This window comes from Rhinatrema bivittatum, chromosome 2 (genome assembly GCF_901001135.1).
Source record: "Rhinatrema bivittatum chromosome 2, aRhiBiv1.1, whole genome shotgun sequence".
Lineage (NCBI taxonomy): Eukaryota > Metazoa > Chordata > Amphibia > Gymnophiona > Rhinatrematidae > Rhinatrema > Rhinatrema bivittatum.
In genome coordinates this window covers 252,229,092-252,239,818 of record NC_042616.1, presented here as the reverse complement: position 1 = coordinate 252,239,818, position 10,727 = coordinate 252,229,092, and the positions used below count along the sequence as shown (strand labels likewise).

Sequence of the window (10,727 nt, the reverse complement as noted above, 5' to 3'; positions counted from 1 at the left end):
GATTATCAACAAAAGACTGATTTGTGTGTGCAATAAATGAAAGAATAGATTGAATAGTGAAAAGTACTATTACTACTTAGTTCTATAATGCTACTCATTGTACATAGCACTGTACAAAAAATCATACAAGAGACAATTCCTGTCTGTAGACTTACAATCTAGTCAAGATAAACAAAAGGGCAAAAGACACTTTGGGGCAGATTTTCAAAGGGTTACGCACGTAACCCTTGCGTGTAACCCCCGAAAAGCTGCCCCAAGCTTCCCCTGCGCACGCCGAGCCTATCTTGCATAGACTCGGCGGCGTGCGCAAGCCCCGGGACGCACATATGTCCCGGGGCTTGAAAAAGGGGGAGGGGGCGGGGCAGTCCGGGGGTGGGGGCAGAGCCTCCAGGCACAGTGGAGGCTGGCACAACCTCACCAACAAAGATAAGGGGGTGGTTTTAGATAGGGCTGGGGGCGGGTTAGGTAGGGGAAGAGAGGGGAAGAGAGGGGAAGGTGGGGGGTGGTGGAAAGAAAGTTCCCTCCGAGGCGCACCTCCACCCCGGATTTTATAACATGTGCGCGACTGTGTGCCTACGTTTTAAAATCTGGCCCTTTGGGAATTTCTTTTATTAGTGTAACAAACTACTATACACCAGGTTCCTGCTCCTACAAGCTTATCATGTGTTGGAGCCTTAGAATGTGAACCGAGCTGTGTCTGGGTCTGAGTGATGTGTTTTGGACCTGCCAAAAAGGATTTTCAACCCTGTAGAGACTGTAAGCTGCCACAGCCAAGGTAAAAGATTATAAAATACATTAAAAAAAAAACCCTATGTGCTCTCCTGTGAATGACAAATATTCTGCAAGAACCAGCATCCAGAGCACAACTATTTTTCCCTCTTTATCTCCCCACTGCAATCGTAATCTTCTCCATCCCCCTTCCCACACTGGCTCTCAACCTTAATCCATGATCACCACCAAGATCCCCCTCACTCTCCAGCAACCTGCATTCCCCAATTCCCCAAATTCCCCCTTCACCCATATACACATAATCCACATACTTCTTCAAACTTTCTCACCCATCCCACCCCCACTGGCAGAATAAGTGTTTCTTATATACTACCAGCTCACCTTCACTGATGAAATGGCAGCACTCTATGCTCGCTCAGCTGCTTCAACATTTGACCTGTGTATACACAACATATGGGTCAATATGTGTAGCAGCACCATGCACCACTGTTTCAACAGTAACAGTAAGCCAATCGAAGGTAAGAAGCATTCCTCCTGTCAGCGGTTTGGGTGGCTGGAAGGAGGAGGGTGGTGGTGGCAGGGATATCTCAGGAGATCTGGGGGTCCAATGGGGAAACCACAGCTGGAACAAGGTTTGGGGACAGTTCTTGAGGGATAAGAACCATGATGACCACTTTCTTTTCATGCATTTAATTGTTCTTTATCATTAGTTTTTTCCGCCAATGAAGCATCAGTCATTTGATAAGTATCAAAATGCATGAGATATCAGAAACAGAAAGTAGAGAATTTTACCTAATGCTTTGCAGTTTCTCAGACCTTCTTCTGAATAGAAGATCCAGTTGATCCTGGGGTAATGTTTCCCCATTTGGAGAGTACAATTTAAAAAAAAATAAATTAGCTAGTTCAACTTGCCTTAGCTAAAGAAAATCTGGTGAGATTTACAATGTGGCTAAAGAAAAGTAATCAATGACTAACCTTACTAAAAACGTTTCTCTTCTTTTGGTTAACTAAAAGCTGAAAGCATTCACCAAATGCAATGGTCAAAGGCAAAGCCTACAGTTTCCTGCAGCAGTTCAAAAGTTGATTCTGTGAAAATAGTTAGGACATTATGCAGCAGTTCTACAGAACATTTGGCATAAATGCATTAAGTTCCTATATGAAATAATATATATTATGGGGTGAATTTTAAAATAGTTGCTCATGTTAAGAGACCCATATGCATGAGTATCTGGGCCAAGCATGAGCTACTTGTATTTAGAATGGTTCAATTACACGCGTATATGCATGTGTGAGAGCAACCAAATGCATGGGAAAAAAGGGTATGTCAGGCTATGTCAGGGGTGTTTCGGAACGGGGCCAACAGTTATGTGCATATATCCGCATTTTAAATCTGGTGGCCACAGCACGCGGCGGGCTGTTAGTCATGCATGTTTACTTCTGATTTTGGTGAGGTGTAAGTCTGCAGAAACCTTTTTAGGCTCAAAACAACTGGGCAAGGGGATTGGGTAATCTGGGGGGTGAGCAGGTTGATGAAACAGAGAGATCTGGATGACCTTAAGATACTGGGAAAACTGGTGGACTAATTGGTAAAACTGGGATTGTCCTTCACTCACAAATGTTTTAAAATTCCCTTTCGTACACACATTAAAGTTGACAAGGAAGATACCAGAACTATGTTTGCTCCTGTAATCGTTTAAAATTAGGAGAACATGATAGGTGCATTTTAAATCGTACGAGCACAATTGCGCGCATGATCTAAAATCTTTGCGTACGTGCACGCACGTGTTCATGCGCAGGTATACGGGAGCCCACGTGCTCGTTTTTAAGTTACCGTCTCTATTTTACATAATAAAAAGAACTAAGTTTTTCTTACTTTGCTTGTGTGCTAGATAATTTATTTTGTTCTTCTTTTGAGGGTGAGGAAGAAGGAATAAAGGGATTCTGTGGAGGACAGAGAAGGTGAACGAGGTGGGGGAGGGTAAGAAGACTCAAGGATGGGAAAGCAGGAGAGACAGATGGGAAGAGGATTAAGTAGAATTGGGAATGGGGAAAAAGAAGGATAAGGTGTAAGGATAGGGAGAAGATGGGATCAGGAACTGGGGGAGGAAGAAGGGAATCTCAGAGATGGGAGAGGAGATCTCAGGGATGACAGACGTGAAGGAAGAGGGGATTGTACGACTGTGGGAAGAGGGAAGGTGAGGTGGAAGGAAAGGGAAAGGGAATCGCAGGGATTGGGATTGACAGGGAAAGGGAGAGGGAGAAAATGATGGTCTCCATTTGCCTTTCCACTGTTAAGCAATGGTTAGGGCATATTATGGCTATTATGGCTATTATGGCTATTATGGCTATTATGTTAAGCAATGGTTAGGGCATCTTAGGTAGAGTTCGAGAAGGCAAGCCTTATTTATTATCCGCACTTATCCTTATTTATTTATTTATTTATTTATTTATTTATCCTTATTTATTATCCGCACCCGTATTATCCGCACCCCTGTTTTCTGTAAACCGACATGATGTGAACGAGTTCATGAATGCCGGTATAAAAAAACCTTAAATAAATAAATAAAATAAAATATTGGTTTGGCTTAAATGTTAGTAAAATCGAAATAATGATTCTGAAGAGGCACAGTAGATCAAGCACTGCAAAAGTCTGTTTATCAAGTTTGAAAATATTAAGATCCCAGTAGTTACACTCTTCAAGAGCCTAGGTACTTAACTGGATGAAGAGCTTTCAATGTTTTCCCAGATCACTGCAGTAATCAAATCAGACTATTACAAACTCCACCGCTCGCTTAATAGCTGCTGGTCTTAACACTCTCCAGCTTTATAGAGCCAGAACCCAGGATTTCCTGTGGCGTGGACTGATGACATAAGCACTGCTCTAACATAAAAAGGAGCTCACTCCTCTGAGCAGATGCCTGAGCAACAGGTTCTCTGTCATCATTCATCTACGCCTGGCTGTTCCTGATTCTGATTAATGATTGAAACTCAGCCTAGTTCTTGACTTTGCTTCCGTCTGCTGCCAGCCCTGATCCTTGCTTGTCTCCTGTTACTGAATGGACTCTGCCTGCCTCGGCCTTGCCTGCCTGACCACATCACAGCCTTATGATTTTGTACTGTGCCTTGGCCCTGACAATCAGCAGTCTTAGGGTCCACTCTCCCCAACCCATGACACCTGGCTTGCTGAAACTCAAGAGAAGGCCTTCTCTGTGGCCTGAAATATGGAATGCATTGCCAGTAGGTCTGCAATTGACAACCTGTGCAAAAGCATTTAAGAAACAGTTGAAGACATTCCTGTTTCAACTTGCCTCTTCTGACATTAGATAAGATATTTATATTATTATTTATTTTTAACTTTTATATACCGACATTCCTGTATAAAATACAAATCACACCAGTTTACAATAAAACATAACTTCGCCTGTGAGCGTTACATAGAACAATCAACAAATTATACTAAAAAGCATACATTACCTTTGTCAGAGATGTAAAACAATTATAAAGAAGAAATTGTTAACAAGGGATAAAAGATAACAAGGGGAATATTTAAAACTAGGGGATGCACGAACGGGCGCACAAAGGGGATATGATGGAAATTTCAGATGACACTATTGTCATTTTGAATTGGGATCCATTCATTCTTGTAAACTGTCTCATTTTTATGAATGTATTCTTGTAAGCTGCTTAGAGCTGTAGTTACTGAGGGCCAAATAAATATTTTAAAATAAATAAATACATGGGGGAACGTAAAGAAGGGGGAATCTCAGGGATGAGAAAGGGAGGTATAGGGGATCGTTTGGATGGAGAGGAGATATATGGGGGAAGACAGTGAGAAGAAGAAAGGATGTTGGTATGGGCAGGTGAAGAAGGAAGAAGAGGGAAGGAGGACTGGAGAAAGAGGAGGGGAGGGGAGAGAAAGAGAGACAGGGGTTTAGGGAGGAACAAAGAGTGGGATAGAACAGGGAGGGAGGGAAAGAAAGCTGCTGGGGTAAATGAGAAGAAGGGATAATTGAGGACCTTCCCTCTCTTACCCATTACTGTTCTCCCTCTTCCCTGTCTGCTGCTGTCAATATTCTTTCCCACCTCACTTTCCCTCCTCTTCCCCCCCACAGTGGATGTCCTATACGCCTCCCCCCACCTCAACCCCCACAGACCTCCCCTCCCCCTTCTCCTAATGCAACCAATCCTGCCATCTCCTCTCTTCCTCCCAGATGTCTTACTTCCCTACACACACCACCATAGATCTTCTCTCTTCTCCTCTCAACACCTCCCCCCCCCCCCCACACACACACAAATCTCACCTCTTATGAAGTTCAGGGAGGCAGTAACAGTGGCAGCAGCTTACAAAGACTACGGGGATTACATTATATATTTTGAGTAATATTTTATATCCCCCTCCCCATTTGTTGGGTAGACTGAAGTCAGTTCCCAGGATGCTATCAGCATCCCAGATCTCTCTTCCACTCTGCCATCGCATCACACACATAGGTTCTGGGATGCCGGGGTCCACGGGCGGGGAAGAGGTAGAGACTTCCGAGGCCATTAGTGAGGTGGTGAGAATGCTCAACACAGTCATTCAAATTTCACCCACGTCTCTCTCGCTGGCCAGTAGACATTCACTGCAGAAGAGTTCAAGTGGTTGGAAAGGCACCAAAAACTCAGCAGGGAGCCACTACTGCTGTTCAATAGAAAAGAAATGTACTTAAACTTTAAAAATAAATCCATAAAGGGAGGGAAAATTCTCCTCTTTCACTATTATAAGCCAGATGGAAAAAAACTTGTAAAAAAAAAAAAGGGGGGGGGGGGGGGGAAATCCTCCTTGCTTCAAAATTGACAATTCAATTCATTGAAACCCAGCAGTTCTCTGTCCCCACAGGTTACTGGTTGCAGGGGCAAAGCGGCTGAAAAATATCTGATCCCTCCAGCAAGGGGTATTCACCTCATTGTTGGCAACTGGTCAACAATCACTGGATACAAAACTCTTCTGTCCAGCAGTCTCTGCTCCACTGTTCACTGGTCGCAGATTGAAACCACAGTAAAATCCAACTCTTTCAGAAAGGGGTGACATGGCCCTCCTGTCAGAAACTGGTCAAAAATGCAAAAATTCTCAAAACCTCTCAAAAGTCTTCCAAAATCTTCCACTGGTAAAAGGGGAAGTCCGCCAAAAGCACCACCTCAAAAACTCCCTCCTTTCCAAACTCCAGCCCAAACTCCTAAACATGCTCAGACACCACATATATATATATATATATATGTGGTGTCTGAGCATGAGCATTTTGGGAGGGGCTCCGACAGTATATATATATGTCTGACAGTATATATATATATATATATATATATATATGTGTGTGGTGTCTGACAGTATATATATATATATATATATATATATATATATACTGTCAGACATATATATATACTGTCGGAGCCCCTCCCAAAATGTGGGCGGTCAAAAGCTGGAGGGAGCATCCCCAAAATGCAAACCCCTCCTGACGGCTGGAAAAAGGTTTAGGAACTGTGCGAAGCTGCTGTTACATACTGTTCTATACCCAGCTTTGGACTCATGAGAATTAATGGTTTATAAATAAAACTGGATTTAGATTTGAATTGAGCTGGCCAGCATGTGTTCACAGGCCCTCCTTCTCCCCTTCCTTTCTCCCACATGGAACCCAGGTAGAACAGGGGCAGATTGAGACACTGAAACTCAGGGCCATCTTTAGACAGATGCAATAGGCATAACTGCACCAAGTGCCATAACTGGTGGGACTCCATGGTGGCTGCACCGCACAGACCTAAAGTTGATCCTATAGTAGAGGCAAACAAAAGGAGGTGAGAGCCAGGTCAAATGCATGGGCCTCACCCCTTCCCTCTACTGCCTCTCTGCCAAATCAGGTGAAGCTGCTGGGGCCATTCAGATTGCCAATGAGCATGAGGGCCTATAAAAAGTTCTGCATAGTGCATTTCATTATCTCATCAGACCTATTGCTGAGGCTCAACAAGAATGGATAAAAAGTAAGAGCAGAACAGCAATTTTGGATATCAAAGTTCAAGGGAACTAAGAGATTAATTTACTAAGGCTATTTTCTCTTCTGCCTCAATGAGAAAAAACCTTGACGAATCAGGACCTAGAAGAGGGTAATCATCAACAATATCATAGCTGCAGATAGATCATAAAGGCTTGCATTTAGAACTTTACAATAGAAAGAACATTTATGCATGTGAAGAAGGAAAGATTCAATAGAAAAACTGAACAGAAAGTGGACTGAGAGTCAAGCAAGGAATAAGAGGATACAAAAATGAAAGATGGATGTGAACAATGTTTTCTAAGTTTTTCAATATGAAGAAAAGGCAGCCATCAACTAGAATGGCAAGATCAAGTGCCTGTTTTTTTGAGGAATGGAATAATGATTACTTGTTTAAAATTATCTGGAAATATGCTTGAGATGAATGAAGAACTGATTGGGTGTGTAATGGGAGGCAAGACGGTGAAGAATATAAGGGGAAAGAGATGAAAAAAAACTGAGAGGACGTGTTATCAGGTAAGCTTTTAAGCTTGGACTGAAACTAGATGAAACAGTTTGCATAGGTTAAGCAGTGAAAATATTAGTGGCACATGGATCAGAATTGGGAGCTGAGCCACACACACATATTTATAAATATATATAGTCAAAGTAGAAAAGGCATTTTAATTCGCATTTATTTGTTTAAAATAATTTATAAACTGCACACATAAAAAAAAATGTTCATGGAAGAGAACAAATTAATAGCAAAAATAATAGTAAATTGAAAAACCACAAGGATAGTAATTTGTTAACCACCACACACAGGAAAAAACAATTACAAACTTCCATGAAAGCAAGAAGGTGTTGCGCTTGGGAGTGGACCCTTGTCCTGGAGCAGTGGAGAATGGCTCCCTGCTAGGGACCAGGAAGCACCTGTCCCCAGGGGGCGGAGCACTGGAGGAGACAGAGGCTAGGATGAGCTTCACAACTGGAAGCCCACGGTCCCCCCGGGTGCAGCCCGTAGGGACCCAGGCCGCTTGGACTTAGGTGGGCCTCGCAGGGTCTCCTGGAGAGGTAGTAGACAGGCATGCCCACAGACAGCAAGGGAGCGTGGTTGGACTTGAGGCTGTACGTCTGATGGAGCAAGGAGGACCAGAACAGCATAGGCGATGACAAGGCAAGGGACAGAGCCAGAATCAAGAGGCGTGGTCAATCAGGCAGAGGTCAGAATCCGAGGGTCAGTCTGAAGAGTAGTCAACAAGGCAGAGGTCAAACGAGGTCACAAGGCAGGCAGAGGTCAGGAGCGGGCAGCAGACAGAGTGGTCAAGGAACAGGCTGAGGGTACTACCTGGGAGATGGACGGACAGACTCAGGAACAGAGGGACACTGGAACAGTAGGATCCTGGAACAAGACTGGAACGAGACTGGAACAAGGCTTAGAACGCAGTGATATTCTAGCACACAATACAATGCCGACCCAATTGCCAAGGCAAGGAAGTGCAGGCAGGGACTTCCTTAAGTAGTTCCTTCAATCAGGGCGCGCCACGGAGCTAGGACCCACCCCTGGCCCTAAAAGAGGTGGGGCGGTCCGCACACACGTAGGGGCATGGCCAATGCCATGGGAGACGCCGAACTCCGGCGTGAGGCTTGATGTGCAGTGGAAGGCCCGGCGACCGCTGCCACGGGATGCCGAGGCCTGGAGGTGCTCGCAGCTGCAATTGGGTAGGCTGACCCGGGTCCTGCAGAGGCACCAGCGAGGTGAGCAGGCCCGTGCGCGGGCCAGACACGGACGGGGCGCGCAACAGTTACTTTTGGAGGAGGAGAAGCAAACACATACAGTGATAAATCTCAGCTGTGAATGGGTATGTGTCTGAGTATGTGTGTTTATGGGGGGCATTAGTGGGAGTCTGTATATGTGGGAGTGGGGTGTATTTGGAGAGGAGGGTGAGGATATGTATGTGTGTGTGTGTGTGTGTGTGTGTGTGTGTGTAAAATATGTGTAGGGGGTGTGCTTTCCATAATAAAGGAATGGGGATTTTTTTTCTGCCCATCTATGTTTCTGCTTTTCAAAATTGTCCATGATATTCCCATTTTCTTCCAGTGATCCAAATCTAGAGACTGTCTATCCCATCTTTGAACCTTTTTTTTCTTCCAGATGAACAGATGGACAGACAGGGACCCCTTTTACAGAATTCTTTCCAACATTCCATAAGTTGAACAGCATGAAAAATGAGACCGATAGGCTGCAAGTATGACTTCCAGCTTAGAGTTGCTCTTTTATATTGATTATACACATTATTATAGGCTCAGTTGTTACACACATAAAACAAAATGGGGTGTAAAGTTCAAGGTACACACTTTTCTGCAATGGATATGAGAAAATTAGTTAGCACCTTTAAGCAAAATCTACCCCATTCAAATTAGCTAAAAAGAATATGGCCTAAGTCTCAGGATTAATTTATTTTGACATGTAGAAAGCAGTTTTCAAAGGGATCTAGCTAAGAAGTTAGCTGGCTGGATGAAGGCAAAGAGTTTGAAAATGTCCTTGCGGAGTGGCTATAAATATATCTGCCTAGGCATTCCAGAGGGGTGCAGCTTGGTCAGGGGAGAAAATGACATGTGACTATTGAATATTTCAATATTTGTACATATCTTCTCCCACCTAACCCCGTTTGAAGATATAGGAGGGACAAAGTACGTGGGTACTTTTGTACCCGCCCAAGAGTTAGTGAATTTTCAAAGAGAAACGAACCATGTAGTTACAAGGGTGCAAAAGTACTCTCACAGCTTGCCATTAGGCAGCTTAGTGAAACTTTACCCCCGTTATTTGAAAAAAAAAAAAAAAAAAAAGAGAACGAGTGGATATGTGCTGAAATTCACCAAGCAGTTCGACACAAGATAGGCAGACCGAAGGTCTCATTCTTCTACAGCGACATCAGAGGGATGCTTTGAACAATTATCAAGGAGCCACAGATGGCCGGCTCACATGACGGAGCGCGATCTCTTACCGCCTGCATCTCTCTCACAACTTTTGAAAAATTGCTGTAAACCATGCGGGAGGATTAAAGCTCTTAAAATAGAGCAGGAAATAGACAATTGTGCCAAGAACAGTAGCAGCAAAAATACACCAGGGTAACAAATCAAGTAGCTGAAGGAAAACAGTTGGAGGAAGCTGGGCAGATAGAGGACTGCTAGTGGAAAGTGAGCAGGTGAGGTCATACCAGATAGTTTACCTTTTCACCAGCACCTCTACTTAAGAACATAAGAACATAAGAAAATGCCATACTGGGTCAGACCAAGGGTCCATCAAGCCCAGCATCCTGTTTCCAACAGTGGCCAATCCAGGCCATAAGAACCTGGCAAGCACCCAAAAACTAAGTCTATCCCATGTAACCATTGCTAATGGCAGTGGCTATTCTCTAAGTGAACTTAATAGCAGGTAATGGACTTCTGCTCCAAGAACTTATCCAATCCTTTTTTAAACACAGCTATACTAACTGCACTAACCACATCCTCTGGCAACAAATTCCAGAGTTTAATTGTGCAAAAAAAAAATGTAACTATCGCCTTCGCTTTGCATAACTACACTTCCTCCTTTTGCGGTGAATCGTAGAATAAATATTTCTGCTTGTATTCACTATTCTTATCATCTTCTTCTAAATAGCAAACTTGCATAAGAAGAGAAAGAAAGCACGAGCCAGCCAGGAGTTGAACCTAGAATCTTCTGATCTGTAGTCAGATGCGTTATCCATTGCGCCACTGGCCCACTTACATTGCCTCCCCAGGATAATGTGGGATGTTATCCTTGGAGCCATATCTGGACTGAATACCATTAAAATCGATCCTCCTGTTTTGAATGTTAACCTAAAATGAATTGGAGGCACCGAGATTTAAGCATGTTCTCTCATTCTAAGGTCTGATGGATCTGGAATGGAGCGACTTGCTGTGATTCACGCTACAATATTTAAAGGAAAGCTATACTCCCTATGTAAAGGTAAT

General features: G+C 43.6%; 1 non-coding gene across 1 annotated transcript; it reads right to left on the bottom strand.

The window, feature by feature from the left end:
* Positions 1-10,421: 10,421 nt before the first annotated feature.
* TRNAC-ACA lies at positions 10,422-10,494 on the bottom strand. Its single transcript has one exon. It is a non-coding gene; the product is annotated as a tRNA-Cys (tRNA).
* Between the last annotated feature and the right edge of the window lie 233 nt (positions 10,495-10,727).